The sequence below is a fragment of the Carlito syrichta genome, unplaced genomic scaffold (assembly GCF_000164805.1).
Source record: "Carlito syrichta isolate Samal-C Ts95f unplaced genomic scaffold, Tarsius_syrichta-2.0.1 Scaffold313184, whole genome shotgun sequence".
NCBI classification, from domain to species: domain Eukaryota; kingdom Metazoa; phylum Chordata; class Mammalia; order Primates; family Tarsiidae; genus Carlito; species Carlito syrichta.
In genome coordinates, this window is record NW_007257280.1 from 1,105,484 (window position 1) to 1,122,753 (window position 17,270).

Below are 17,270 nucleotides of genomic sequence, written 5' to 3' on the forward strand. Positions count from 1 at the left end.
GTCTCGCTCTGTCACCCAGACTGGAGTGCAGTGACCGCTCCCGGCCACCGCAGCCTCGACCTGCTGGGCTCCGGCGATCCTTCCGCCTCAGCCTTCCGAATAGCCAGAATTACAGGCGCGTGCTGCCACGCCCGGCTGATTTTTGATTTATTGTAGAGATGAGGTCTCGTCAAGTTGCCCAGGTGGGTCTCGAACCCGCGGGCTCAGGCAATCCACTCACCTCAGCCTCCCAAAGGCGCGGGATTACAGGCTGAACCACCGAGCCTGGCTCAAAAACATTTTTTAATCTAATATAAAAAATAACACACATTGAAAAAATAAAGTAAAATAACCGTTTACATAGCATTTAAATTGTATTGGATATGATAGATAAATAATCTAGATGATTTAGAGTATACAGGAGGATGTGTGTAGGTGACATGCAAATACTACACTATTTTATATCAGGGACTTGAAGATCTGTGCACTTTGGTGTCCAGGATCAGCAGATCCTGAAGTCAGTCCCCTGTGGACACCAAGAGAGACAACCGTAAAAGGCATTAGCCAATATAATGGAAACCCCTCCAGTGGTTTCTAAAGCAGAATAAAATCTAAACCTATGGTCATGGCCTACAAGACCCTGAATGATGGTTCTTGCCTCCCTCCCACATCTCAGCTTCTTCCAGTCTCTCCCTCTTTCCCTTGCTCCAGCCACAGTGACCTGTCCCTTCATTAAACACACTAAACTTGTTTCCACTTCAGGTCTTTGTGTGTGCTTTTCTCTCAGCCTAGATCAACCCTCCCCCACACTTCCATATGGCTGGCTCCTTGTCATCAAGTCTTCTCTCACTACCCTATCTAAATAGCACACAAACCGAGGTCACTGTCACATGATTCCGTTTTTACATTTTCGTAGTGCCTGTAACTATCAGAACTGATCTCGTTTGATTACTTATCATCTCTTTCTCCCACTAGCACGTAGGCAGCACAAGGTGTATTTGTCCCCTTTGTTGCTGTGCTATCCCAAGTGCTTAGAACAGCACCTGGCATCTAGTAAGTACTCAAATAAATATTTAATGAATGAATGAATGATTAAGTACTAACTTACTTGTTACCCATATATATAAGTAAAGCAGAGGGGTTTGGGAGAAGAGGAAAGAAATGAAAGAAATAACATTTTTGGCCAGGTGCAGTGGCTCAAACCTATAATCCCAGCACTTTGGGAGGTGGAGGCAAGAGAATTGCCTGAGCAGAGGAGTTCGAGACCAGCCTGGGCAACTTGGCGAGACCTCATCTCTACAATGAATCAAAAAATTAACTGGGCGTGGTGGCGCATGCCTATAGTTCCAGCTACTTGGAAGGCTGAGGTAGGATTGCCTTAGCCCAGCAGGTTAAGGCACTCCAACCTGGGCAACGAAAGTGAGACTCCAACTCAAAAAAAAAAGAAAAAGCCTTACTGTATCAGTGGGGGTGCCATTCCAGCAAGAAAATCCTTTAAAAATTTAGAATAATAAGCCCTGGCCAGGCGCGGTAGCTCAAGCAAGTAATTTTAGCACTTTGGCAGGTCGAGGTGAGAGGATTGCCTGAGTCCATGGGTTCAAGAACAGCCTGGGCAACTTGGCGAGACCTCATCTCTACAATAACTCAAAAAAATTAGCCAGGCAGGGTAGCATGCGCCTGTAGTTCTGGCTCCTTAGAAGACTGAGGTGAAAGGATCACCTGAGCCCAGCAGGTGGCCGCTGGGGTGGCTGTGAGCATTTCACTGCACTCCAGCCTGGGCAAAGGAGTGAGACTCCAACTCAAAAAAAAAAAAAAAAAAAAAGAATAATAATCCCTTCCCTAACTTTATGTGTTTTATAAATAGTACTCTTGGTATTTGAGTAAAAACAACTATTGAGAAATTGATAACGAATTAACTGTTGACTAACTTTGGGCAGTGAGAATTTCTTTAAACACCAGTCTCAAAACCTCAGGAGGGGATTGAGTTAGCTCAGGAGTTCCACACTCAAAGGTTTCCTGCGGCCATCAGGTCAAACAACTGAATAAAGTGAGCCAGAAGAGAATCTTGACAAACCAGAGTGCACATTCTCCCTATGTGTGCCATGCTGCAGTGTGGGCCTGATGACCAGGTTTACTCACTTTTTCAGGAAAAGGCAGAAATCCAGATTTTTATTTGAAACTGCCTGATTTTTAAATGTTGGCAACTAATTTAAATACTTTAAACATACCACAGGGGCCAAATAAAACATGTCTACAGGCTGAACTTGGCTCACAGACCCCTTCCCTGGCTTGCTAAGTTTCCTTCCAACTTCTCAAATGCCTCCAGTCTATGAAATTTTTTTTTAAAGTTGACACAAAACCTGGGTAAACATTCTAAAATCCTGGCTAGCATGTAAATCCTTTTTATGATCAGAAAAATATTGTTTCAAGTAAAATAAATTAATATTACCTGATACTTGAATTCCGGCCAGTATACTAGATATTTTGTTAAAGTTGTTAATTAATTAAGCATAAAGCAAGGACAGCCAGCAATTTAAAGAGAAGGGACTAATGCTAGCTGTGATGTCTTAAGTCCAGCATGGAGAAGAAATGGAGGAACTAAACTCTCTAGGTGAGGAGTTGGTGTGAATTTATGCCTAATGCAAAACCAAAATTCACACAGAACTTTAACAGCAGAGTCCTGATCTTGGTCCTTGCGAAAATTTTAATTTTAATCTTATTGGATCTGATTTTCAGCTCAATAAAGGGGGAGATTAACGCCAACACCCCAAATTTTTCCATGTTTTTAAAAGAAAGAACAGTAATTTTGCAAATACTTACCCAAGGAGCATATTAGCAGGCACATTTCTGGAACAACCAAAGTAAACAGTTTTACATTAACTTTTCTGAGATAGAATGAGGTTGGCTTGGAATTTTTATGATAATGTTAACTCCACTAGTGAAACCAATTGCTTCCACATTACCAAAACATACTGATGAGATAATTTTTTTAAAGTTTTGTTACTGTGCAGGCCATTGTAAAACACTGGAATCCTTGAAAACAACAACCTAAAAATATGTATTATCAATCTTTGACTTTTAAACTTAAGAGATTAACCCGGTTGCTTTTTTTTTTGAATTGGAGTCTCACTCTGTCACCCAGACTGGAGTGCAGTGGCTGCTCCCAGTCACTGCAGCCTCGACCTGCTGGGCTCCAGCGATCCTTCCACCTCAGCCTTCCAAGTAACTGGAACTACAGGTGCGCGCTACCATGCCCGGCTAATTTTTTTGATTTATTGTAGAGATGAAGTCTTGCCAAGTTGCCCAGGTGGGTCTCGAACCTGTGGGCTCAGGCAATCCACTCACCTCTGCCTCTCAAAGCACTGGGATTACAGGCTGAGCCACCGAGCCCGGCTGATCCTGGTGCTTTTTTATGTCTTATTCAAAATGTCAAAGTAATAATCTGAAAATAAAATTAAGAAAATAATTTCACTTACAATAGCATTGAAAATAATAAAATAGAAATAAACTTAATCAAAAAAGTGCAAAATGTGTGCCCTGAAAAGTGCAAAACATTGTGCAAAGAAATTAAAGAAGAATCTACGGCTATACCACCCTGAACACACTTGATCTCATCTGATCTCGGAAGCTAAGCAAGATCAGGTCTGGTTATCACTTGAACAGGAGAAATGAAAGGAGACTTAAGGAAAGACATCCCATGTTTATGGAGCAGAAGATATAATATTGCTAAGGTGGCAATACTTCCCAAATAGATTCACAATTCAATACAATGCCTATCAAATGTGATTGTTTTTGTAGAAATGGCAAAGCCAATCCTCAAATCCATATGGAGTTACAAGGGGCCCAGAATAGCCATAATAATATTGGAAGAGAAAAATAAAGTTGGAGGACTCATTCTTCCCAATATCAAAGCTCACCACAAAGCTACAGTAATCAAAACACTGTGCTACTGGCATAAGGAAAGACATATAGACCAATGAAATAGAATAAAAGGTCAAGAAATTGACCCTTCCATACATGGTCAAATGATATACAACATGGATGCCAAGTTGATTAAATGAGGAAAAGATAGTCTCTTCAACAAATGGTGCTGGAATAACTGGATATCCACATGCAAAAAGCTGAATTCTTACCTCACATCATAATCAAAAATTAAAATAGATCAAAGATGTAAGTGTAAGACCCAAAGTATAAAACTCTTAAGGAAAAATAGGAGTGAATTTTGGTGATTCACTTGGGTTAGACAAAATCTTAAATAAGACACTAAAAGTCACAAGTGACAAAAGAAAAACATTGATAAGCTAGACTTTATCACAATGAACAACTTCTGTGACTTAAAGGACAGTATAAAAAAAGTAAAAAACAACACAGAATATGAGAAAATATTTGCAAATCATATATCTGGGTACTTGTACATAAGGAATGCTTACAGTTCAAGAATAAAAGGCAAATAACCCAATGTAAAAATGGGCAAAGTACTTAAATAGACATTTCTCCAAAGAAGATATACAAATGGTCAACAAGTACATGAAAAGGTGCTCAACATTACCCATCATTAGGGAAATGTCAATTAAACCACAATTAGATGCCACTTTATTCCCATTAGGATGGTTACTATTAAAACACAGAAAATAACAGGTATTAGTGAAGATGTAGAGAAATAGGAACGCTTGCACACTATTGATGGAAATGTAAAATGATGCAGCCACTATGGAAAATAGTATGGTAATTCCTTAAAAAGTAAAAATAAAATTACTGTACCATATTATCCACCAATTCCACTTCTAAGAATAACCCAAACGATTGAAAGCAGGGCCTCTAGGAGATATTTGTACACTCATATTCATAGCAGCATTATTCATGGTAGACAAAAGTGAAAGTAACTCAAGTGTCCTAGATGGATGAATAGATAAACAAAACGTGGTATATGCATACAATGGAATACTATCCAGTCTTAAGAAGGAAAGAAATTCTGACACTTGCTATGAGATGGATGGATCCTGAAGGCATTATGTCAGGTGCAATAAACGAGTCACAAAAAAACAAATACTATATGATTCCAATAATATCAGGTAGCTAGAGTAGCAAAATTTATAGGGACAAAAAGTAGAATGATGTTTGCCTGGGGTTGAGAGGAGAGGAGAATGAGAAGTTATTGTTTGGTAGGTACATTGCTTCAGTTTTGTACAATGTAAAGATTCCTGGAGATGGACAGTGATGATGATGAAACAATGTGAAGGTACTTCATGCTACCAAATTAAACACTTAGAAGGGTTAATCTGGTAACTTTTATGTTATGTGTATTTTTCCATAATTAGACATTTAAAAATTCATAATTAGACATTTTTTCAATTGTTAAAGGGTCTGAATAGATATTTCTCCGAAGATATACAAATGACCAATAAGAACATGAAAACATACTCAGCATCACTAGCCACTAGGGAAATGCAAATCATAATGAGATACTACTACTCATCCTAGTATCAACCTACTAGGATGGCTATAATACAAAAGATAGACAATAGCAAGTGTTGGTGAAGATGTAGAGCAATGGGAACCTTCACACGTTCTTGGTAAAACTGCAAAATGGTGCAGCCGCTTTGAAAAACAATTTCACAGTTTCTCAAAAAGTTAAATGTAGAGTTACCACATATCCCAGCAATTCCACCTGCAGGTATATACCCAAGAGAAATGAAAACATATGTCTGAAGAAAATAATGTTCTTAGCAACATTATTCATAATAGCTAAAAATTGGAAATAACACAAATGGATGGATAAAGAAAGCATGGTATATTTATATAATGAGGCTATCATTTGGCAATAAAAAGGAATGAAACACTGATACATGCTACAACATGGATGAATCTTGAAAATATGATAAGTGAAATAAGCCAGGTACAGAAAACTCACATATTTATGAACGGAGACCCCCGCAAAATTGGAATTATCTTTTAAAGAGCAGGCCCCTTGTAGTACACTCAGAATTTGTTCCTCTGGATAACAGAGATTTATCTGAAAATTCTGAGAATGTTACATCACGATTTGTGGAACAAACATCTCAAGTTGTGGCAAACAGGTGGCTAGTTCTTTCACCATGACAATGCACCTGCCCACACCATGTTGAGTGTTTGGCAGTTTTTGACCAAAAATGCCACTACTCCTATGTCTTACCCTCCCTATTCACCCAATCTTGCCCCAAGCAGCTTTTTTTTTGGTTTTTTTCCCCGAATGGCGTTTTGCCAATGTGGAAGAGGTGCAAGGAAAAATGGGAGAAGCACTAAAAGACATCAAAATTGACTAGTTCAAAAACTGTTTTGAGTAGTGGAAAAAGTGTCTTGATAGGTGGATTGCATTAAATGAAGAATACTTTGAAGATGACTGAAGTTTAAACATGTCAGAATGAATACACTTTTTTAATAAGTAAATTCCAATTTGGGGGGTCCCCATTCGTATATTAAATGTCCAGAATAGGTTAATCTATAGAGATAGAAAGTAGATTAGTGGTTTACCTAGGGGGTAGGCGAGAAATAGGGAGTGTGTAATAGTGGCTACAGGGTTTCTTGGAAGGTGATGAAAATCTTCAAAATTGATTGGGGTGATGGTTGCATAACTCTATAAATATACTAAATACCATTGTGAGACCAGCCCAACTTCCTCATAGAACTAATGGTTACAGATTTAAACAAGTAAACAAACAAACAAAAACATAAAAATCTATCTTCTTGATCAATTTGGTCTTAAAACTTGACACTTACATTTTTCTTATCTGAGTTCCTTTCTCAGGAAACCAACCCTCTAGCCTATAGTATCAAGTAACTGAAGCTCACCAGATTGCCACTTCCAGACAATGAGATACCAGACCCCTCCTGTTTATCATCTCCTCTTTCTTATCCTTCCCGAATTCCTGTTCACCAACTTCTCTTCTTTACCACTCCCAAATTCCTGTTTTCTACATTTCTGCACCACTACGTAAACTTCTGATTTCAGTGGGATGAGGAGAGAGATTTGAGACAATCTCCCATTTTCCTGCTATCACTCAAATAAAAAGCCTTCTTTTCTGGCAATACTCATTGTCTCAGTGATTGACTTTCTGTGTGGTGAGCAACAGGGCCTCAACCGAAACCCTGGCATTTCTGTAACAATTGAACTATACCTTTTAAATGGGTGAATCACCTGGTATTTGAATTATAGATTAATGAAGCTGCTAAAATGTGATGATATTTATCCATATTTGCAGTGTGGCAGGATTTTACAGAGAGATGGGACACTGAGCCTACTTTGCCAGGAAGCTGTGTTTATTTGTGCTGGTACTGACTCAGCGGATTCACACCCAAAGGCTGAGCCCCGAGCACAGGGGGGCATTTCCTTTTATATGTTTTTAGCTTCTTTGTGCCTCTGATACGACTTACATATTAGTAGCATACATTCTAATTGGGTATTTCACAGCTCAGGGTTGCAGTGGAATTACACATGCACAATACATATTGGGGGCAATATTACTTTTTAGCATAAATCTTGCTAAGAAAGCTGTTATCTTGTGCTAGAAGGACTCTTTTACTATTCTGGGAAGGGTTTTATCTTACTGTACTAGGAGGGCCCTTTCTGTATCCTGGGAAGGCCCTCATTTTATTAGACTTGCGTGGGGCGGGGGATGTTCCTGCCTCAGCAGAAGTTGAAGATCTATTTATTTTTATTTTTATTTTATTTTTTATATTATAAAGATCTATTTATTTCACAGACACTAGTAAAGTACCTACTATATGCCATGCACTGTGCTAAGTTCCATTGGAACCAAAACCAAAATTTTACATCACTACTGTCTCAGAGTTTATAGTACAGCCATGTGCATCCATAAGTACAATACATGGAAGAAAGTGAAGACTGAACCCAAAGAGGAACCAAAAGTTATGGTGAAGATAAAATCGATTCTTAATGGAAGAGGTACCATTTGGGGGTTTGGAGGGTAGTGTGACTTTGATAGGTATGGTTTAGTGAAAAAGGCATTCTAGCTGTGTGTGGGGGATAGGGCAGAATGGGGACAGCAATGCACAGGAAGAACGATGGAAGTGAAATGTATCAATTGCATTCAGGAAATGTCAAGTACCCCAGTTGACCTGAGGTGTAGTGATCCCCTAAGGCAGCACAGGTAGGTTAGGCCGTATCCTGGAGGGCACTGAATACCATGCTACAGAGTTTGGACTTGGCTCACTAGGCAAGAAAGAAACATGAAGGCTTTGTACAGGGGAGTTACATAAGCAAAGCTGTGATTTAGATGGCACTCTCACTGCCCCCCACCCTACCTTCACTTTCTTCCTCACCCTGAATTACAGTGCTCACTACACATGCTCCTTTTCAAGTGAGACATCGGAACAAATAAATTTGAGAGGTTCATGACTTGAAGACACCAGGCGCAGAAGAGGCTAAAAAGTCAGCACAACAGGAATTGAGAGAAGATCTGAAAATCGTCCAGAGGACCATTTTTTGCTGAACTATGATGCAGCCATGTGTTCTTTGAGCTATGGCCAGGCCATGTTTTCTTAAGCTTTGGTCCCTATGCCCACCTTGAGGAGGTGAATCTCCTCTTTCTCTCTTTCTTTAATTTACTTTCTAAATAAACTATATTTTCTAATCTAAAGAACAAAAATCCTTCCAGAGAATCAGTCACACAAGATACAAAGGAGAATCCAAATTGTATCAGGCTTCTCAAGCACAACACTAAATACTAAAATGTAGTTGAGCAATGCTATAAAAAAGGGGGGGGGGAAATAATGTCCAGAATTCTATTTTCATTTACAATAATCAAGTGTGAGGGGAAGGACTTTTTCAAACATGCAAGAGATAAGAGGCTTTCTCTCTCATGCATCTTGCTTAAAAGCTACTGCAGTATGTGCTATAGCAAAACAAAGGAATAAAACAAGACTCAGGGAGAAATGGAATTTCGGAAATTGGATCAAATGTAGGAGATGAGCGTAGGCTTAGGATAAGAAATGTGCAGAAGGCCTAGAGAGTAAGCAGTCAATATATATTCTATCAAGTACCTTTGGTAGAATATATATCAATATAATGTTATATTATAGAGAAGTTATAAATAATTTAAGATAAATGGATGATAAAACAAAACTAAAGATAATTAGAGAACCCAGGGAAAATATAGTATGAGAAAAAAATCATAACATATTACTTGAGTCCACAATAAATGATGTTAACAGTGCAAACACTTTTATTTTATTTTATTTTTCGAGTTGGAGTCTCACTTCTTCACCCAAGCTGGAGTGCAGTGGCATGCTCACGGCCATCCCAGCGTCGACCTGCTGGGCTCAGGCGATCCTTCCACCTCAGTCTTCCAAGTAGTCGAAACTATAGGTGTGCACTACCACACCTGGCTAACTTTTTTATTTATTGTAGAGATGAGATCTTGCCAAGTTGCCGAGTCTGTTCTCAAACCCGTGGGCTCAGGTAATCACCTAACCCTGGCCCTCCAAAGTGCTGGAATTACAAGCTTGAGCCACCACACCCAGCACCTTGTTTTATTTTAAAATATAATGGAATGTCAAAAAGTTCATCATGGAAACATTGAATTAAAATATTTTAAAAGTATAAGCTATTTCTCAACATAAGTTCCATCAAGTTTAAGACACTTTTCTGAGAAATGATATCAGCCATTTAGTTCAACCCTAAATAACTGAGGGTCCTGGGAATTTAATCATGTCAATACAGTCGATTTTACATTATTAACTGAAGGGAAATGGAATGGGTGTCCTTTAAAGATGTTTTAAGATTAGGATGCAAAAAGATTTCAGAAAGAGGCCAGTTATGGTCTCTATAATCCCAGCACTTTGGGAAGCTGAGGCAGAAGGATTGCTTGAGGCCAGGAATTCAAGACCAGCCTAAGGACTATAGTGAAACCCTACCTCTACAAATAAATAAATAAAAATGAACTGGATGAGGTGGCATGCACCTCTAGTCCCAGATACTCAGAAAGTTGAGGTGGAAGGATTGCCTGAGCCTGGGAAATTGAGCCTTCAGTGAGCCATGATTGTGCTACTACACTTCAGCCGGGCAACAGAGTGAAACTTCAATTCAAAAAACAAACAAACAAAAAGAAGTCAGAAGGAACTAAATCAGGACTGTAATGTGAATGCCTAGTGATTTCCCATTTAAACTCTGGCAGTATTGCCCTTGTTTGGTGAGAGGAACGAGCAGGAACATTGTCGTGGAGAAGGACTTGCTGGTGAGGCTTTCCTAGGTGTTTTCTGCTAAAGATTTTTTAAAGTTTTAAAGTTTTCTAACTTTCTCAAAACACTCTCATAATAAGCAGATGATTACTCTTTGGTCCTCCAGAAAGTCAGCAAGCAAAATGCCTTGAACATCCAAAGAGCAGTCGTCATGATCTTTGCTTTTGGCCAGTCCCCTTTTGCTGGCCAAGTGACTGGACCACTTTCATTTCTTGGTAGCCATTGCTTTGTTTACAGGATTTTACTGGTAAAATCGTTCCATATCCTGTTACAAGTCTTTGAAAATGCCTCAGAAGCCGGGCTCGGTGGCTCAGCCTGTAATCCTGCGCCTTTGGGAGGCTGAGGTGAGTGGGTTGCCTGAACCTGTGGGTTCGAGACCCGCCTGGGCAACTTGGCAAGACCACATCTCTACAATAAATCAAAAAAATTATCTGGGCGTGGTAGCACACGCCTGTAGTTCCAGCTACTCGGAAGACTGAGGCAGAGGGATCGCCGGAGCCCAGCAGGTTGAGGCTGCGGTGGCCGGGAGCGGCCACTGCACTCCAGTCTGGGTGACAGAATGAGACTCCAACTCAAAAAAAAAAAAAAAAAAGAAAAAAAAAGAAAATGCCTCAGGATATTGATCTCACGGTTTAAAATTTTCATTGAAAACTCTGCTCTTGTCCGTAACTTATCTGAGTGCAACAGTTTTGGCATCTGTCGAGTGGAAAGTCTGCCCAACTTTAATGTTTCCATCAGAATTGAGATGTCTATGGTGGTGGCTATTGTCTGTGCTGTTAATCATTAGTCATCTTCAATTACAGTATGAACAAAGTTAATTTTTTTCCTCACAAATTGATGTGAGCTTCATCTTCAACATTGCCTCATCCCTCCTTAAAATGAGTTATCCATTTGTAAACTTCTGATTTATTTGAGGAATTGTTCCCATACACTTTGTGTGAAGCATCAATGATTTCACTATTCTTCCACCGAGGCTCACTATAAATGTAATGTTTGTTCTTGTTTCAATTTTAGCAGAATTCACATTGTTCTGATAGGGGCTCTTTTCAAAATGATACTTAATCCTTCTTAGTGCCTCAAACTAGATCCTGTGCGACATGTTGTAACAAGTTAGCACAAGTTAATTTTGGTGCAGAAAAATTTTGAAATGTATGCATATGTTTTTTATAATATACACTTTCCATGAACGTTTTGAAATCTCCTCATATAATTAAAAAATGCAATACAACTATATAGTATAAGATTGTTAGATCTTCATCTCTCTAATGTTCTTCTAGCATAATAGGTAAATAGATTTCTGAAACTGAGGAGTCTAGAAATAGCAATAAAATCATACTGTAAAGGAATGTGGTCATAATTACTAGAAGAAAGAGCTAGAAGCATGTGAGTGGTTATTTCTGTGAAGCAGAACTAGAGTGTAGTAAATGGTGGATAGGGAGACTATTGTTTTTCAGTATATGACTTTTGAATCTGAATTACTTGGTTTTTAAATTATATAAATATATTTTATGAATATATATTTTAAATCATACAATTATTTAAAAAAAAGAAATCTAACTCTGGATGAGTTGTGAAGGTTGATGAAGGCTGACCTGGTAAGGGTAAGGACATAGTTAGAAGGACAGTGTCATAGTCCTGACAAGCGATAATAAAAATCTTAACTTGGTCGGGCGCGATGTCTCAAGCCTGTAATCTCAGCACTTTGGGAGGCCGAGGTGAGAAGATTGACTGAGCTCACGGGTTCGTGACCAGCCTGGGCAACTTGACAAGACCTCATCTCTACAATAAATAAAAAAATTAGCCGGTAGTGGTAGCGGGCGCCTGTAGCTCTGGCTACTTGGAAGGCTCAGGTGGAAGGATCGCCTAAGCCCAGCAACTTGACACTGGGTTGGCTGTGAGTATGCCACTGAACTCTAGCCTGGGCAACAAAGTGAGAAGTGAGACTCCAACTCCAACTCCAACAAAAAAAAAAAAAAAAAAAAGAAAGAAAGAAAAGAAAAGAAAAAGAAAAGAAAAACCGTGATTTAAATATTTTTCACAGAAGATGTTTTAACAGAATTTTGTACAAAATCACTACAGGCTTAGTTGGAATTTGGTAAAGTGATAGTTTAAGGGTCTAAGTGCCTGAGAAGTAATATTCAATTATACAAGTTATATAACTATGTATAAGCAATGCCAAAAGGAGTTCTGCATTGACATATTAGAAAATAAGAAAGAGATGTTTGTTACCCTCTAGCTGAAAACAACTGATCATATATTTAGTCTGCAAACTCTCTTCCTGAATCCTCTTTGAACTCTGAAGATTAAACTTCCAAGCAGATGTTCTACCATTAAAAGGACACAGGCAAGGCTAGAAAAACATTTTATTTTATTTTTTTTGAGTCAGAGTCTCACTCTGTCACAACCCAGGTTGGAGTGCAGTGGCTTGCTCACGACCACCACAGCCTCAACCTGCTGGCTTCAGGCGGTTCTTCCACCTCAGCCTTCCAAGTAGTTGGAACTACAGGCATGCACCACCACACCCACCTATTTAAAAAAATTTATTGTAGAGACGAGGTCTCACCAGCTAGAATTTTATAAAATAAACTCCACCATCTCAGCAATTGTTAGAAAAATTAGACAAAATTAATTCAGCCATGTGTAGTGGTTGTACTCTCTAGACATCTAAGTTTAGAGTCTTATTACTTTAGTATGGCATACTATTGTATTTATAGAATAAAAGGTTACGTGGGAGACTGAGGCAGGAAGATCGCTTGAGCCCAAAAGTTTGAGGCTGCAGTGATCTCGCCACTGCACTTCAGCCTGGATGAAAGAGCAAGACCAACACTCCAAAAAAAAAAAAAAAATTAAATCTGTTAACTACATGAAGATATGTTACCAAGGCAAGAAGCCAGCCACAAGGGAAGAAGACAAGAATCATGTTAGTATAAATGGGGTGCAAGGTGGAAACTCCACTTCGTTCCCGCTCCTCCCTCCCCGCTTGCCAACATTGATTTCTCAATATCCCCAGCCAGGTCTACTCTACTACAGCTTTCAGCAGCTGCTCCACCTCTGATAATACTTCTTCAGTATTTTGGACTCTCCTCCTTTTCTCCAACTTGTAACCGCTAACCCTGTTAATACCTGCTAACCACAGGACTTTATTTTATTTTATTTTATTTTATTTTTTATTGCTATTTCTAGACTCATTCGTTTCAGAAATCTAGTTACCTATTATGCTAGAAGAGCACTAGAGAGATGAAGATCTAACAATCTTATACTATACAGTTGTATGACTTTTTTTTTTTTTTTGAGTTGGAGTCTCACTCTGTCGCCCAGACTGGAGTGCAGTGGCCGCTCCCGGCCACCGCAGCCTCGACCTGCTGGGCTCCGGCGATCCTTCCGCCTCAGCCTTCCAAGGAGCTGGAATTACAGGCATGCACTACCACGCCTGGCTGATTTTTAGATTTATTGTAGAGATGAGGTCTCGCTGCCCAGGCGGGTCTCGAACCCGCGGGCTCAGGCAATCCACTCACCTCAGCCTCCCAAAGGCACGGGATTACAGGCTGAGCCACCGAGCCCGGCTGTATGACTTTTTTTTTTTGACCTCTGAACTTTTTCTTGACTTCCTGCTTCCCCGAAGGACGCCCTGTTCTTGCCGCCTCAACGCCTCAGAACTTTGGTGTCATTGGTCTCAGACACCAATTTGCCGTCCACTATCTTGCGGGTGGTCTTTTGGATGGTCTGGATGGAGCTGCTGCTGTCCAGGCCATCACTGAGACTGAAGTCCTCTCCGTCTTCTAGTAGGCGGCGGTAGGTGGCTATCTCAGCCTCCAGCTTGACCTTGATGTTTAGTAGGGACTCGTACTCCTGGGCCTGGCGCTGGCCCTCTGTCCGGGTCTGTGCCAGCTCAGACTCCAGGTGCAGCAGGGTGCCATTGAGCTGCTCCATCTGCATGGCGTAGCGGGTCTCCACTTCTCTCAGGCTCTTCTCCAACCTGGCCTTCAGGTTTCTCCTGGAGTCCAGGTCAATCTCCAAGGACTGCGCTGTACGTTTCAGCTCCGTGAGCATCATCTCGGCAGCTCCAATCTCAGTGGACTGCGTGGTGACCACTGTGGTGTTCTCCTCAATCTGCTGGGACCAGTACTTGTCCAGCTCCTCTCAGTTCTTCTGAGCCAGCTCATCATACTGGGCCCGGATGTCCGCCATGATCTTGCTGAGGTCCTGAGATTTGGGGGCATCTACCTCCACGGTCAACCCAGAGCTGGCAATCTGGGCTTGTAGGCCTTTGACTTCCTCCTCATGGTTCTTCTTCATGAAGAGCAGCTCTTCCTTGAGGGCCTCGATTTCTGTCTCCAGCTGCAGCCAGGTGACGTTGGTGTCATCGATGACCTGGCGGAGCCCATGGATGTCGCTCTCCACGGACTGGAGCATGGCCAGCTCTCTCATACTTGACTCTAAAGTCATGAGCAGCAAGACGGGCGTTGTCTATCTGCAGAACGATGCGGGCATTGTCCACAGAAGTTGCAAAGATCTGAGCCCTCAGGTCCTCGATGGTCTTGAAGTAATGTCCCCAGTCTCTGACCTGGGGTCCCTTCTTCTCCAGGTGTTCCCAGATTTTGCTCTCCAGCCTCCGGTTATCGGTCTCCAGGCTCCTCACCCTCTCCAGGTAGGAGGCCAGGCGGTTGTTCAGCTCTTACATGGTCTCCTTCTCGCTCTGGATGCCCCCCAGACTCCCGGCCATCCCCGTGCCCAGGCCCCCGGACCCCCAGCCACCCCGGAAACTGGTGGAGCGGGACACAGAGATCCGGGAGCCCGAGCTGCCGGCGCCTGCATAGACGCTGGCCGCGCTGCTGGTGGGCTGCAGGCTGGGTGGCGGGATGGAGCCCCGGGACCGGTAGTTGGAGGAGTAGGTGGTGGAGCGAGTGGTGAAGCTCATGGTGGCAGCGGAGGAGAGCCAGACGGTAGAACTCACGTTCAGCCGACATTTTTTAATTATATGAGGGAATTTCAAAAAGTTCATGGAAAGTGTATATTATAAAAAACACTATGCATATGTTTCAAAATTTTTCTGTACCAAAATAAACCTGTACTAACTTGTTATAACATGTCCTTTTAATGGTAGAACATCTGCTTGGAAGTTTAATCTTCAGAGTTCAAAGAGGATTTGGGAAGTGAGCTTGTAGAGTAAATATATGATTAGTTGTTTTCAGCTAGAGGGTGAAAACATCTTTCTTATTTTCTAATATGTCAATGCAGACTGTTGTATGATTTACTTTTATTGCTGCTTTTATAATATGAAAAAAAGGTGTTTTTTTTTTAATTGAGTAGAGAGAATGCTAAAAAACGAGAGTCCGTTTGTATTTTCACAGCACACACAAGGCACAAATTATGTTTCTCAACATTGCAGCTGCTAAGTAACACAAATAGTTTCCTAAACATTTGCTTATGCACTTCAGCATTCTTATGATACCATTCAAAAGTTGTGGTGAAATCCTCTGTGATTTAGGAATAGGAAAGATATCTCTAGTTTATTTCTATTCCTCTGGAATCAGCAGCCTGTACCATCATAACTCTTGACTAAACTGTTAAAAGCAAGCGATGTTCACTCAGGAAGAGGTGGTCATCGTGTCTTTTCCTAAACATAAAAGCGAAGGCTCTGTCATTTATCCACTGTCGGAGCCCAGGCTGGGTGGTAGGGATATGGAAGTAAATCAGACAGACCCAGTTTGTGCCCTCATGGAGCTCACAGCTGAGTAGGGCGAGCCAGGCTATAACTAAGAACTCAGAGAAAGTGTGTTTCAGGTTATGATTAGTACTAGAGTGGAAATAAATAGGACAGGATGGTAAGAGTACCTGGTGGATATTACTATGGAGATTCAGCATTCTTCATATGAATAAGACAGACTTGCCATGAGAAGGTTTCAGTCTAGTGAAGGAAACAGACTAAAAACAAGTAGATAAATAAATAACCTAATTGTGGGTTATGATAAAAGAAACAAACAGACGAACAAAGGGTGATCAGAGAAAGCCTCTTTCAGGAGGTGCAGTCAGCTGAGGCCTCATGAATGAGAAGAAAACAGTTGCGCCCAGAGCTAGAAAAAGAACATTCCAAGCAGTGGGAACAAAATAGTCTGAAGTCTCTAAGATAGGGGAAAGTCAGACATTTCCAGAAAAGAGGTCAGTGTGGCCTACGGAACAAGGAGAGTGGAAGGCAACTACGCTGGAGAGACAAACTAGGACCAGCTTCTTTTGGGCCTTCCAGCTCACGGTGAGGAGCGGAATTTTTATTCTAAATGCACTGAGAAAATGGAAAAGTTGCCTAAAATCTCCTATTCCTTGGCCTTCTGTTCCAGAGTGGCTCTTTCTCACTGAGCAGATGAGTAGAGGGTGCCCATGAGAAATGAGAGATGTGTTAAGGCAATAATAAATTAGCCTTGGCCTTAAAAATTTCAAAAATATTTAACTGGATATTTGAATACAGTAGTTGCTTGCAGGCCTATTCTTGGAGATTTCTATGGCCAAGTAACCAAGTCAAGTGGAGCCAGAGTTCATTCCTCCTTCACCTCTAAAATGATTAAGAAGAATGATGTTTCCAACACAGAGTAGTGTTTGTTATGTTTATTGTTTTTTTTTTTTTTGAGTTGGAGTCTCACTCTGTCGCCCAGACTGGAGTGCAGTGGCACGCTCCCGGCCACTGCAGCCTCGACCTGATGGGCTCTGGTGATCCTTCTGCCTCAGCCTTCCAAGTAGCTGGAACTACAGGCCCACGCTACCAGGCCCGGTTAATTTTTTGATTTATTGTAAGAGATGAGGTCTGGCTCAGGCAATCCACTCACCTCAGCCACCCAAAGCACCGGATTACAGGCTGAGCCACCCAGCCCCGCTTCCTTTCTCTGTTAGTTAAAAAGTAACTAAGGTAGTGGTTTGGTCAGTTACATACTGCCTCCTTCCAGAGAGTATGTGAAGTGGATCATATAAGCCTATGTAATATAACAGGATGAAAAATAATCAGTAGATAAAATTAGTGAATTTGATCTAGGGAATATAGGTAGGACAATAAAATGAAACCAAAG

At 40.9% G+C, this 17,270-nt stretch overlaps 1 pseudogene; it reads right to left on the reverse strand.

The window, feature by feature from the left end:
* Positions 1 to 13,794: 13,794 nt before the first annotated feature.
* On the reverse strand, positions 13,795 to 15,163 carry LOC103272738 (annotated as a pseudogene).
* Between the last annotated feature and the right edge of the window lie 2,107 nt (positions 15,164 to 17,270).